This window comes from Urocampus carinirostris, chromosome 2 (genome assembly GCF_059441175.1).
Source record: "Urocampus carinirostris isolate Australia breed hairy pipefish chromosome 2, RoL_Ucar_1.0, whole genome shotgun sequence".
Classification (NCBI taxonomy): domain Eukaryota; kingdom Metazoa; phylum Chordata; class Actinopteri; order Syngnathiformes; family Syngnathidae; genus Urocampus; species Urocampus carinirostris.
The window spans coordinates 1,360,072-1,373,783 of record NC_142350.1 but is presented as its reverse complement, the minus strand read 5'-3'; the positions used below and the strand labels follow the sequence as shown (position 1 = coordinate 1,373,783).

At 39.9% G+C, this 13,712-nt stretch overlaps 1 long non-coding RNA gene across 1 annotated transcript; it reads left to right on the top strand.

The window, feature by feature from the left end:
* Window positions 1-230: 230 nt before the first annotated feature.
* On the top strand, window positions 231-4,645 carry LOC148370582 (uncharacterized). Its single transcript, XR_015849675.1, has 7 exons — window positions 231-391; window positions 2,298-2,385; window positions 2,503-2,584; window positions 2,765-2,851; window positions 3,023-3,084; window positions 3,674-3,714; window positions 3,917-4,645. It is a non-coding gene; the product is annotated as an uncharacterized LOC148370582 (long non-coding RNA).
* Window positions 4,646-13,712: the final 9,067 nt, after the last annotated feature.

The following is a 13,712-nucleotide window of genomic DNA, read 5'->3' as shown; positions in this document are numbered from 1 at the left end:
GACCAGTTACGCCCGCGTGTGTCGTATTTATTATTAGAGTATTATTGTACACTTTTATTTATTCATACATTTATTTTTTTAATGCAGACCTCTGCAGTGTTTATGGTTCCCTTGGCAATTTTACATTTGGGAATTTTTCTGCTGACTTGTTTTTAATGATGCAATGTTCAAAGAAAAGTAGGAAATTGAAATAGAAATGAAAAAGAACAGAATTTCTTTCAGGCAGAGCGGCGTCTTTTTACGGGCAACTAGAAAGGACCCTGTCATATAAATATGAGGGAGCCATTTCTTTCAGCCTCTTTCCTTATCTCGCCGTGGATGAACGGCCAAGCCATCTCAACAGGAGTAGTATTGACTTTTAAACTGGCCTGTCTACAAACATACTTCAAAGGTAAATATGATTTTACACTATAGTCTGTTGCGGTAACACGCTTGTGTTTTGTTCCCTCGGCAGGGAATTGTGGTTTCCCTCAGCACGGAATCTAAGCACGTGGTGCGAAATCGCTAGCATAGTTGCTATCTCTGGGTTCGCACGGTTGCATCAATGTGTCGGCATTTGGACTGAATTTGAAAGGGCCCTTTTCTCACATCACAATTTACATTGTAAACCAAGAAAATGCCAGTATGCGTGGAAAATCACTCATCTCTCTTCTCCACCCACCACTCCTTTTCTCCAGCGTATTGTGCTTAAGATAAAAGCAGGTGGGCACAATGGAGAAATTGTGTATAGGCTCTTTGCTGTGGAATACTCTTCCCCCTGAGATTCAATTTGTACTCGTACTCATTTGGACATTAATACATAGCAGAGGACTTATTGCATTTTAAGTGTTAAGACAATGTTATTTTTGCTAATGACTTAGGACAAATCTCAAGCTCTGCTTACTACTTTGTTTTAAACATGGCATCGATTAAAACCATTGCAAGGGTTTAATGTATGTGACATGTTTCATTTTCTAGTGTGGTTATGTTGAAGGCTTGACATAAAATCAGGGATGTGATTTTTCCGCTAATTCGCGGAATTCCGCTTTTTTTATCTCCAAAAATAAAATTTTAAAATTTCCGGTGTTTTAATTGGTAAAAAAAAACGATTTCGTCTCGACAGCATGCCATTTGAGTGTTTCCGTAACTGAAATGAAACGTACTTGCGATTGGTTGAAGTCTCGTGTTGACCAATAAACGCGCTTGTTATAGGAGTGTGCCATTGTTCATTTCTCACACGTTTTTGCCGGGTGTTTAAAGAAAGATGTCCGTGATCGAACGCAAAGATGCTCCGCGAGCTAAAGAAATTGATAAGATTGTAAAAAACAAGTTTCGATGGGACTGGTTGGAGAAGGAATTATCTACGAATGTTGGAAAGAAGACTGTGACGAATTTGTTCAATGACTTTATTCGGAAGATCGATCGTGCCGGGAAAGCACTTTGCATTTGGTGTCATGATACCATCGACTATGGTGGGAGAGGTTTCAAAGCTCTTGAAAGTCACGCAAAGAGCAAAAAACACGTGAAAGAACTCCAGTCAAGAACGACAAATTATTCCATCGCTGGAAGTTTCGGTGCCCAAACGAAAACTCCAAAACTTTACGGCCTCCATCCCTTATTGACATCACAATCGGAAGCGGTAATAAAGAGACGTGATCCACCCCAACAACCTGTACCAGTTGCTGATAGAGTCGTGAATTTTGAGGTAGGTGGTAAACTTTTCAAATTTATTTGACAGTTTTCCCATTTTTTTCGAAAATATTATAACGTAATAAAAATGGCCATAAATATTTAACAATTACAATAATAGATTTTCATGTGTACATTACACCAACACTTTACTGTAGGGCCTATACTTATTGTACTTTCATTTATCAAATACTTGGATACGCTGCTATTAAAGAAATAAATTATTACATTTAAAATATGATTTAGGAAATTTAAAAATATTATTAAGCCTAATAGTAATCAAAACTATTGTCAGTATTTATATTTTTTAAATTAAGTACTTGTATGATATTCTTCTATCCCGGATAGTTCAATATACATTGAAAATTTATGCTGTTGTCTTGTCTATTTCTTTGTCATCTGAGTGCATTGAAAGTACTTAAAAAAACCCATGAGCTCCGGGGGGGGGCTTCGCCCCACTTTTCCCCCCACCAGGGCACTGCCCTGGTCCTACCTGGTTTCCCCCCCCCCCCCCCAGCTAGCAATCACCCCCCCCCCCCCCCCCCCGCTAATTTTCAGATAATTTCACTTTGGTCAAATCACATCCCTGTAAAATATACTGTACTTTTTATTTTTATTTTTTTTTTCAGAATTTCAAGATGTACATCTGTCCCCCACAACGCTTTCCTTCATTTGGAGGTGTACCAAGTACCGGTACATCCAGTAAAGTAGTCTCAGGTGAGTGCAGGTGCAGGTACTATGGCAAGTTTTAGACCCAACTCTTGCAGGTAGGAGGTTCTAAATTAGTATCTGGAATGAAGCATGTGTGTGTTATGATGGAACTTTTTTTCCCAGGTGTCAAGAGATGCGAGAGCACGGTTTCCTTTTTTCATTTTCCACCATGATGGTTTTTGTTTAATCTGCAGTCATGTCGTAGGTAAGTACAGTTGCAACAAGACTGGCAAAATTTTGACTGCTGCAAGGATGAAAATATAAGACTAGAGTCTCTGATGTCTCCAAATGAAGTATTTCACAGTGCACTGAGCATGCCTCTATAGTCCTGTTAAAGAGCTATTGCACATGGAACAGATTTTTGACTTTTTGTCTGCTACTTTAGGTGTCCAAGAGGGTGTATTCTCTTCCCCGGGTCCTCCAAAATGCATTGCTTCAGAGTGCTAATGTGGTCAACCAAGTGATGTCTGAGGTGAGTATAGTTGCTGTGCAAATATGGCAGTTTTGACTGCTGCAAAGATGAAATCTAAAGACTAGAGTCTCTGATGTTTCCAAATGAAGCATTTAACTGCTCTGAGCAAGCTATGATGATAGTGGTGACATTTCATAGGTGGAATAGGTTTGATTTTATTTCTTTCTTCAGGGGTCAAAGAGGCAGCTTTGCGTCTGATTGCGGAGGTGGTCAAAGGGGCAGCAATACATCAGGTGAGTCTATTTGTAAATGCAGCATTGCCCAGTTCTGAGCATACCTCTGACTGAATTCCTTTCAAAGGGCCAGTATGCGATATCTGAGCGTTCAATGTCAGGTAGATTTAGTGCAATCGAAAACGAATGAACCACAAAGTATATAAACTAGACATGGCGACAATGGCACAATTTTGTTTTTTCCTCTGGGTTTTGTGGAGAGAGAAAAATAAACTAAAAACGGGGCCTAAAAAAATAAGGCCTTTTGCTAGCTTTTCACTGGAAATCTGGAAAAAAAGCACGTGCCCCACCAATTAACCTGATTTGAGCAAATCCCACATTTCATACCTGATTTGCAGGGAGGACGGGTACTTTTTTTTTTTTTTGCTTCTTGTAGCATTATGATGGCATATGATGTAAGCTCCCTCTAGATGAACCTTTTCTTGCGTAAGAGTAGAATTCTCTAATTGACTCATTTTAGAAATGTAAGCTTGTGTGATTAGGCATTCTTGCTTAAATTGAAATGAATATCGTTTTCAGTGAAATTTACAAGGCGGTGCTAACTACACTATTAATGTACCATGTTTTACCACTTTTTGTGTTTTGCCAGGTTTGGAAATGGCAACTGGGCAGAGTGCAGTCATCTTTGAGGTACAACAATCCCAATGTGTTCGTAGTAGTGATGACAAAAAGGGTCTGCATTCAATGATGATTAGCTTTTATTCGGTTCGACTGATTGTGAAGTTGACGACAATCCGCAGCGCACTGAGGCAGACTAATTTATGGAATTGTCACAATTCAGATTAAATTCAACCACAGTAAACTTTTTTTTTTGTTTTTTTTCTGTTTGCAGCTGAATTTCGTGAGCTCTGTTTGGCAGATTTTTGGTGACTGCTGATTTGAGAAGGTCATCATTTTGATGTGATGAGAGCAGAGGATGGCTGATTATTGGAAGGGCCGATTTCCGTATGGGCATTTTTAATTTTTCGTCTGACGAGCTGATTTCAGTTTTATGCAGCCGAGACCCTTGCTCCTACTGCTCCTACTACTTGTCTTCTGATTGGATAAAGGACCAGGGGTGGTGGGGTCAATGAAGCAAGAAATGACAGAGCTAGGCTAAATTGTGCCGAAAAGCCTGTCAGTTGTAGAAATCAGCCTATAAAGTGTCTGTCACTTGTTTTGGAGTGGTACATTCAGGCTGAGACTGATAAATTATCATAACAATTAGTTAATCAAACAAGCGCGTATTTGTTATTAAGAATATAAAGCAGGTTTCAGTGAAATGCTTGGTGTTAAGCTGTTACTTTACCACCAGTTTGTCAATCTGGCTCTAAAGCAGGAGTGGCAACACTTCGATTGTGTTTTTGTAAAAATTTTTTTTTTTTTAAAGCGGAAGTCATGTTGGTTTTATTTTATTCAGGCTATATTAAAATATTTTGGGAACTATTTAGGTTCTAATGTACAAGTTGCTCCTAAGGCTAATTTCCTGCACTGTTCATGCTTTAAGTAAAATATTCATGCTATTGAAATCTTTTGTATATACTGTAAAAATGGTTCAGCTATTAAAGTTTAATTTATAACATTTGTTTTTTTTCATTATTAAAAATGACATGCACTAATTTTAAGCAAACCGGTTATTGGCCTCTTATTAAATACAAAAAAGTCCTCAACACCGCAGACTAATCAATGTATGCTATAACATTCACGATCACAACTAATTCTACACAAATAGCCCTTATAATAGCCTTATTGTAATACAGGTTTATTGTAGATGGTAGTTGGTTATTTTGGTAATTGGGGGACTATTCTATTTTTGGTGTCTGTACTGTTGGTTTTGTACGTAATTTCTTTTGGTCATGTTTATCATGCGTCCTTTCCAGATAGATACTTTATTCATTTGCACTACTTTCCACAGTGTGCCATCTGTTTTCATGACCTAGGAACATGTTCAATGGGAAAATACATTTTTTAATAGTGTCCTGTGACTGCCCTGTAAATGAAAATGATATATTTTTGCTACAGACTGAAAATATATTGCATTATTGTAACAATGCACTTTTTCATTGCAGTATAACATTTTTTTCGGCATTCCCCAGCTTTTTCGTGTGTGTGTTTTCAGTTTACTTGTCCCAATAACCATGATCAGCAATAAAAAAATAACATTAGTCCACTAATTTAAGTTTAATTCAATTTACTGCATTAGAACATGAGTCTTAGCTTGTAATGGTAATTGTTTTATATATGGTAAGTTATCTGAGACCCAATTTTGAGTTGAAATATTCAATGGAATAGTCAAGATAAAGCAAGTTTTTGTCAACGAATAATGTAACATGAATTAATTGAACAACTTGTTTGGCTATAAACCTTGTGTGTCGAAACAAAGCTTTTAGTTGTGTTTAATCACATTCTTAAGGCAGCAATTTAACTTAAAAAAAAAAAACAACGTATTTTTAAATTGAACCACATACATTTTTATTCCAGTTTATTGCGCCTACGTCACATGTGGAGGGCCTTGTTATCTATGGAGAAGGTCTGGTATAGTCCAAAAATAAGACCAGTGGATAAGTTTGTTCAAATGCAAAAGTACTGTCTAGCCCTAGATTGTTCTTTTTAATGTTTCACAAGATTGTAGCAAAAATACAACTATTCACACATTGGCACATAGAACTTGACAAATCATGTCACATTTATTTATATAGTTTTAAATCACGGGGTGCCTCAGGAAAAGTATGAAGTGGGCATTTGTCATAAGCTATTGAATAGAAGTGAGTATTAAGTCTAGTTTTAATAACATCCGCAGGCTTCTTGGTCGAAAATACACGCAGCACACTAAAACCAACTTGTGGCAATGCATTACTCCTAATAGCTATACATTTGCTTATTACTGTTAAGAGTAAATGTATGGATGCCTATATTTTTAAGAAGGGCAGCTGCAATTCCTGAACACATTTTAATGTTGCTGTAAATATTTTTTTTTCCTTTGCAAGGAAATATTCAGCAAATATTTCAAGAATAAGATTATCATCTAAAACTGCCTTTATGTTACCATTTTTGATTAATTGTCACAAGTTTGCATCCCATTTTGATAATGTTGATGGAGAACTAAATAATAGCTCTATCCACTGGCACCTGGCTTTGATACTAAAGGACCACAAGAAGTGGTATCTGGCTGGCATGGGTGTGGGACTGTTACATGTCCATTGAGAAATGTTGACCCCCTGAGCTCTTATGAACGCTCTGAGACATAATAAACGTAATGGCACTTTTACAAGGCATACTTGATCTTTGTCCCAATGGACATTTTTCATGTAGCAGATGCTTTTATAAAAAATAACTAACACGATACTTGCATTTCATATAGGATGATATTGTACTTTTAACAGCCTAGATGGTAGGGTGCCTGCTCTGAGACTGGGAGGTCGCTGGTTCAAGCCTCGGCCAAGTTATACCTAAGACTTACACCATTGGTACTCATTGCCTCCCTGCTTAGCGCTCGGCAGTAAGGGTTGGAATTGGGGGGTTTGGTCACCTAATGTCTCCCAACACAGCAGTTGGGTTTAAAAACCCGGCGCCGATCAAAGGCGACGCGTCACGTTGAGAGGTACGTGTGTTAAATGATTTCCTGTATACAGTGGAACCTCTGTTCTTGACTAATATTTGTTCCAGAACCCTGTTCGAAAACCAATTTGTTCAATCACCGGAATCGTTTTTCCCATTAAAAGTAATGTAAAATCGTTTTAATCCGTTCCAACACCCTGAATGTTTACCATGAACGTAAACATGAAGCTAACCCAGGCTAATCGTACGTTTGCGTTAGCGTAATACGCTAACATGAATGTGTATAAATAAAAAAAAGGATAAAAGAATTATGAATCGGATTTCTTACCTTTGTGGTGGACGGTGGGGAGAGAAAAATCAAGTTTTTCAACCTCTTCCAAAACTTGCAGCAGTTGCTTGCTTATAGTGCTAACTTCCTTAGCCGCATCACTTGATTTCACAGCCTCCTTATTCTTTAGTATCGTACTGATCGTAGATTTAGCCATGCTGTATTCACTAACAAGATCAGACACTCACCCACCTCCTTCATACTTAGCTATTATGTCTTTCTTAAAGGCAACAGTTGTACTTACAACTTGTCTTTTTCACCTGTCCTGCTTGCACTGACCTTCTTCGGAGGCATAATTAGGGGCTAAAACACCCGTACGCCGCTCAGCATCGCACCCTAGCGTACCGGCGTTCGAACTCTGAATTTTTGACCGAACAGCGAAGCAAGAATTTCTCAATTTTTGGTCGAACACCGATTTGTTCGAACTGAGAGGCGTTCGAAAACCGAGGTTCCACTGTATATCATGTTTATGTTTTATACTGGCTGTATAAATAAATACAATATCTTCTTTCTAAACAATTGACTGGGGCTGTGTATTGTGAGATTTTGGGGAACAACCTTCTTCCCTCAGTCTGAGCATTGAAGATGGTTTATGGCTGGGTCTTCCAACACGACAACGACCCAAAAGCACACAGCCTGGGAAAAAAAGGAGTGGCTCCGTATGAAGCATATCAAGGTTCTACTATGACCCAGCCAGTCTCCAGACCAGAGCCTAATCGAAAATCTTTAGAGGGAGCTCAAACTCAGTGTTTCCCAGCGACAGCCCAGAAACCTCAGTGATCTAGAGAAGATCTGTGTGGAGGGCCAAAATTCCTCCTGCAGTGTGTGCAAACCTGGTGAAAGACTACAGTAAATGCTTGAGCTCTGTACTAGCAAACAAAGGCCATGTACCAAATATTAACATTCATTTGCAGCTATATCACACAAATAAATCATTAAAAAAATCATGTGCTGTGATATCTGGATTTTTCTTTTTACTTTTATCTCTTACATTGGACATGCACCTTTGGTAAAAATTTCAGAACCCTCCATTAATTCCAAGTGGGAGAAATGGTAAAATAGCAGGGGGTGTTCAAATACTTATTTTCTTCACTGTAGACACAAAGACTTATTTTACACACATTGTAATGGAATGTAGACAGCACTGGATACAGTAGAATTAATTAAGAATGGTCCATTTATGAATGAGGTAATATTTATCTTACGGTCTGCATGAAATGATTGTTCTCATTGATTATCCGAACTGCATAGGATCCAACTGGAAAAAAAAAACATATATATATATATATATATATACTGGACTGTCTCAGAAAATTAGAATATTGTGGTAAAGTTCTTTATTTTCTGTAATGCAATTAAAAAAACAAAAATGTCATACATTCTGGATTCATTACACATCAACTGAACTATTTCAAGCCTTTTATTATTTGAATAATGCTGATTTTGGCTTACAGCTGAAAAAAACTCAAAAATCCTATCTCAAAATATTAGAATACTTCCTCAGACCAAGTAAAAAAATAATTTTATAACAGCAAAACTAAATCAAACATTTGAAAATGTCCATTGATGCACTCAGTACTTGGTTGGGAATCCTTTTGCACGGATTACTGCATCAATCCGGCGTGGCATGGAGGCAATCAGCCTGTGGCATTGCTGAGGTGTTATTGATGCTTCGATAGCGGCCTTCAGCTCATTTGCATTTGTAGGTCTGGTGTCTTTCATCTTCTTCTTAACTATACCCCACAAATTCTCAATGGGGTTCAGGTCAGGGGAATTAGCAGGCCAATCAAGGACAGTGATGCCATGGTCAGTGCACCAGCTACTGGTGGTTTTGGCACTGTGGGCAGGTGCCAAATCAATCTGGAAAATGAAATCCCCATCTCCATAGAGCTTTTCAGCAGATGGAAGCATGTAGTGCTCTAAAATCTCTTGGTACACAGTTGCATTTACTCTGGACTTGAAACACAGTGGACCAACACCAGCAGCTGACATGGCTCCCCAAACCATTGCTGACTGTGGGAACTTCACACTGGATTTCAAGCAATATTGAAAATGGAAAGGTGATGACTAACATTTACTCCTTGTTTTTTGTGTTGCCAAAGTTTTGACATGGCATAGGTGTGCCACAGCTTTTTCAGTGGACTTCTTATAGAAGTCTCCCACTAAAATTGACATGTAGGCATTCACAACCTAAAAGATAGAAATAAAATAAGATATACATCTTAACAAAATGTGTACGGTAATATTACTGATGTCAAACTACAACGTAGTTCCGCTTACCTCACTTTCGATCTCTACATTTGGAACTGTTCTTTGTATGCCAGCATAAAATGTTTTATAAGAGCCTACTTTAGAAAGCAAGACAAATAGACTTTCCTGCCCATGCCTCAGCTATTCCTGCGAATGAACATAATATTTAGCTTGTGTCAAAGCAACAGTGTTATCTCATGGATGCCATAAGAGGGCGCTGGTTCGCGCCTCGGCCGAGTCATACCTAAGACTTATAACATTGGTAAAATGGCGGCGCCCTCTGTTGGCTGCGGCTGCATCGGCTTGCTACAACGGGTCAGGTGTATCGACATTTCGTTCTTACAAAGAATGACAATACAAAGGAAATTATTATTATTATTATAATATCCACATAAATTCTCCCCAACATCCGCCCCTACTCTCACTTTTACACTTTCTTTTTCCCTTTCTCTTCCTTCCTGTCCTTCTCCCTTTACCGCTATAACAAACGAATTTTGTATCATACAATCGCGCTTTGTCTTAATACACACTTTATGTAGACTACAATCGATTTATTATTGTAATAAACTCGCTGTCTTGGTTAAATAAACTCATGATATAGAATACGATCGCTTTTGTCGAAAGCACAGCAGAATGCGCGTTTACGCGAGGGGGGAGGATTTTGCATGGGAGTCGGATTTAGGCACTACACCAGCAGCTTGTCGGGAGTTGGACGAGAAACCTCAGATTGTCTATTGGGGTGTTTCTGTGCTCTAGCAGGCATGTGATAATGATCTTTGCCTGCGGCCTTGGATTTGTCCAGAATGCGTTTTGCAGTTTGGACCTTTCTTTCGGCAAGGTCGTTCCTTCGTGGGTAGCATGTACTCGAGGTGATGTGCTTAAAGTCCTATTCTTCTGCAAAGCTGTGAAATTCTGAAGAGCTATAGCACAGGCCGTTGTCGCTAACTACTCTCTCTGGGATGCCGTGCGGTGCGGATCCTGCCTTGCACTTTGCGATGACAGCTGACAACGTGCAACTGCTGAGTTTCTCTATTTAAAAGTATCTGCTGTAATGGTCAACAATTATTATGAAATCTTGAAAATTCCATTCAAACATGTCGGTTTCCACAACCTGCCACGGTCTGCTGGGTATGTTATTTTATGTGAATGGAGTGGCTCTTTGCTTTTGGAGTTGAGACGTTCTTGGAACATTATGCAATTTCCAACAGCGGCTAATATTTGTTAACCCATTCTAAGATGTCCAGTGTGAATGCGTGCAATCATCTCAGTTCTCAATGACTGGGAAATTATTATTTTGTCATCTTTAAATAATAATCCATTAATGCCCACTATCTCGTTTCTGTGATTCCAGTACTCCTGGAAGTTGAGTGGCCACTTCTTCCTCTCGTCGGGCCAACCTGACTTGGTAATGTTTCTGAGCGCACACAATTGTTTGTCGTGGGCAGTGGCCTCTTTGATCAGCTGAAGTTTTTGCTCACTCACCGGGACGCTGCTGATAAGTATGTGTCGTGGTGCTTGATGGACTTTCGTGGCAGCGTGTCGGCCTCAGGTGTATGTCCTTACCTTGGCAGTGAATGATGCTTATGTCGTAATGCGTGAAGTAGTAATATCATTCTTTGAAGACGTTTGGGTGCTGCAGCCAAGGGTTTTCGCAGTATGGCTTTCAGCAGCTTGTGATCCGACTCCACAATCACTTTGCAGCTGTACATGTTCTCATGAAAATAGCAAATAGCTCTATTTGCGGGCAGTTTTTTTCGGTGCTGTTAAGCGATTTGAATGCGTACGCCGAAGGCTTTTCATCTTGCAACATAACTGCTCCCAGTCCGCATTTAGAAGCATCAACTTGTAGTCTTAGTTCCTTTTGTGGGTCAGAAAATGCTAACACAGGGGGGTGTCTGATCAGCTCTTTGATCCGTTTGTACGCCTCGTGTTGTCGTTCTAAAACCAACTCATTGTCTTGCTTTAGGAGTTGTCGCAGGTTTGTATTTGCCTGAGACCGATTCGACGCAAATCTTGCTAGGTAGTTGACCATTCAGAGTATGGTCTCCAGCTCAGCTTTGTTTGGCGGCGGGATCTCTTGAATAGCCTTCACTTTGGCGGTGTTTGGCTTCATGCCCTCGCGTAACAATGTGTGGCCAATGTACCTGATTTCAGGAACACAAATCTGGCATTTTTCAGAGTTCGGTCTTACCCCTCTTTCTCTTGTGCACTGCAACATGGCTCTGAGATATGCGTTGTGCTCCTCTTTCGTCTTTCCAAACACCAATATGTCGTCCACTACTGCTGTCACGCCGCTGAGGCCCTCATATGTCTCGTCGACTCGCATTTGAAACTCTTCTTGTGCAGTGTTGAGCCCAAACGGTAGTCTCAAAAAAGGGTACCTACCAAACAGTGTGTTGAATGTGGTTAGCATGGGCGATTCTGTGTCTAGTTTGATCGGCCAATAACCAGATCTGGCGTTGAGGATGCTAGTTTCGCTGTTGCATCTTCCAGTGTGGGGAGGTGGTAGTGTGGCCTCTGGATAGCTTTGTTGAGGTCTCTGGGGTCCATGCACACTCTCAGCTTGCCAATGTGTGTCTTCTCTACTACTACCAACGCATTAACCCATTTGGTGGGCTCGGTGACTTTGCATATAATGCTGTTCTTTTCCATTTTGTCTAGTTCCTTCTTTAATTTGTCCAGCAATGCTATGGGACCACGGTGCAGCGGATATGCCAACGGCGTTGCATTGCCCTCGACGTAAAGGCGACATTCGCCCGGGAATTCTCTAATTCCTTCAAAGACGTCTGGGTATTCTTTAATTAGACTCATTGGTCACTGCTAGCACCAGCTTAATCAAATTCAAGTCCATGCTGGCGCTCATGCCTATATGGGTGGTGCTTTGGTGTCAATTATGTGGAACTCCAGTAAGGCTGAGTGGTCTCTGTGGCTACACTTTAGCCAACAGGTGCCTCTCACCTTTAACTGTTCTCCACTATAGGCTGTGAGTCTCTGTGTAGCTGGCTGCAGTGCTGTTCCTTTAAAAAGGTGCCAGAACCTGTCTTCTGGAAGGGCATTCATCTGTGGGCCAGTGTCTATTTTAAATTTTACACTCCTTGTGACTACATGTATTTCTGCGTATGCTTGTTCGGTGTCTTTGCCTGTGTCCTTTATTGTGAGACCTTATATGTAGAGTCCCTGTTCATTGTCAGTTGCCTCCATTACAGTGTGCATGGCTTTTGGGCGGGGCTGTGGCACAGCCTTTGAGCTGCTTTGTTTTAGCAAAATGGTTCATTTTCCTGCAATTTAGGCATTGCTTCCCTTTTGCTGGGCATGAGTCGTTTGCACTGTGTTGTCCTCCACAGTTGCTAAAGACTGTGTTGGCAGTGTTTTCTTTTTCTATGTCTTTTTTAATAAAATGGTCTCTTGTCAGGTCTCTTAGTGACAGCATGTATTGCTTCCACACCAGGCGCTCCGTATCCAGCCATCTTTCTCCTCTGAGCCTGGGCTAACTCATAGGAACGTGCAGTATCAATAGCCTTTTCCAATGTTAAGTCTGCGCTCTGGCTGAGCAGCTTCTCCCTCATATGAGGTGAATTTGTGGCAAAAACAATGAGATCTCTGACAATTTCATCGCTGTTTGGGTAGCCGCAGTCTCTCAGTTTGAGATCTTTCACAAAATGTTCAAAAGTCTCCTTGTGCCCATGTGTCTTCTCTTGGAAACGATATCTTGCGTGAATGGGGTTTGACTTGGGAATGAGGCACTCTGTGTACCGTATTTGCCGCACTATAAGGCGCACCGTGTTATATGGCGCACCGTGTTATAAGGCGCACCTTCAATGAATGATATATTTTTAAACTTTTTCCATACATAAGGCGCACCGCATTATAAGGCGCTATAAGTGCATGCTGGTTTAAGATCAGGTAATTGTGCAATTTTGTAATTGTAATCCTGTGCAGTCCTTCGAGAGTAATTAAGGGCTATATAAATAAATGTGACTTAACTTGACTTGGCTACAGTAGAGGATGAAGTTACGTTATGCAACCTTTAGATGGTGCCGCGCTAAAGGGAATGTCAACAAAACATTCAGATAGGTCAGTCAAACTTTATTAATAGATAACAAACAAGCTTTCCACAACTTCATTCACTCCCAAAATGAATAAACAGCTGTTTTATTATTTTAAAGGTAAAGCATTTTCGTGACACATCTTTAACATCTTTGAACAACAGCAAGGCATAACATTTTACTTTTCCTCCATTTAGTCAACACGCAAAAAAACGTCTGATACTGTTATGGTAAATTAAACGTTAGTGCAATCGCAATATAGTGACACTCGTAATGGGAAAAAACAACAAGTGCAAAACAATAACAATAAAGCAATAACATAATAACTGTAAAATGAAAAACGTAAACACACACCAAGTAGGATCACCTCTGAATTATTTAATGTTAAGTTCCCGTGCCAGCGCTGTTGCCTTCATTCGAATAGTTATTGTACTGACACTTCTACTTGCTGCACTTTGTTCAACAAC